This window comes from Cephus cinctus, unplaced genomic scaffold (assembly GCF_000341935.2).
Source record: "Cephus cinctus unplaced genomic scaffold, Ccin1 Ccin1_scaffold0566, whole genome shotgun sequence".
Classification (NCBI taxonomy): domain Eukaryota; kingdom Metazoa; phylum Arthropoda; class Insecta; order Hymenoptera; family Cephidae; genus Cephus; species Cephus cinctus.
The window spans coordinates 3,771-4,871 of record NW_014333218.1 but is presented as its reverse complement, the minus strand read 5'-3'; positions in this window follow the sequence as shown (position 1 = coordinate 4,871).

Sequence of the window (1,101 nt, the reverse complement as noted above, 5' to 3'; positions counted from 1 at the left end):
GGGGTGGTGGGGGGGGGGGGGGGTGTACTTAGTATCGTCACTACGAAGTCACTAAAAAAGAGGATCAATGATTCTGCGGAGGGAGTGATTGTTTTGTAAAATATATGACACCTCGGTAACGACTGGCCCGTGGAAAGGATGGAATTGGAAAAAAGAAAAAAAAAATTTTCATAAACAAAAACGAAGTATGACGTATGCGCGTTAATGTAAAATATAGCGGTGCTTTCTCGGATTAAAACGATCGTCGAGGCTTTTATGGGGTACGATGATTTTTTGTTCTGTTTTTCTATGTACGAAGACACAAGATTGGGCAACAATGAGAATTAATGCTGGATTCGGGAAGGATTTATTAATTCATTGTTCTTGCAATCTTTTGTATTCCTTTTTCGGTATATAATTGATAAGGGTCAAAGTGAACTGGATGGAGCAGGGTTGGGTATCGTGCCATAAAAATTGATAATTGCAAGAAAACAAAAAGAGAGAATGGCGTCGAAAACCACGGCTAAACGTATTTTTAACATGGATGTGTTGTACCCTAGCGCCTAGCGTCCACGTTTAAGGTATATCGTAATATTTACTACCAACGTTTAAGTAGCAACTTAGCAAGGGAGAAATAGGGTGAAGAGGGTAAAGAAAAAAAAAAGAAAAATTGTGGAACAAATCCACCAAGACTATACGAGAGTGAAGGGTAGCATGGGGGTTGGGTTAATTAGTTATCGCTGTGGGGTTGGAGTTAGGGTGGTGCGCAAAAAAAGTCGAAACAAAAAATCTACTATTGATTGATTAGTAATCGATTTGGTATTTATTACCCGTACCACATACTGTGATACAGGAGCAGATACGCACACGGTCCATACACAGAAATATGTAGTGACGTATGTAGAGATAAAAATTTTAAACAATATCCAATCCTACACGCGTTTTGTGCTTGCTAATTATTAAAAAAAAAAAAAAGAAATGATACTCGAGAAATTGAATGTCAAAATCATTAAAAAAAAAATAGAGTATCCCTTCCGTATACTTGTATTATATTAGCAAAACCTTCGTTGTCGGCCGCGTTGTTTCTTGCGAGGATGATTTTAAAGTTAATTGAAGTAGGGG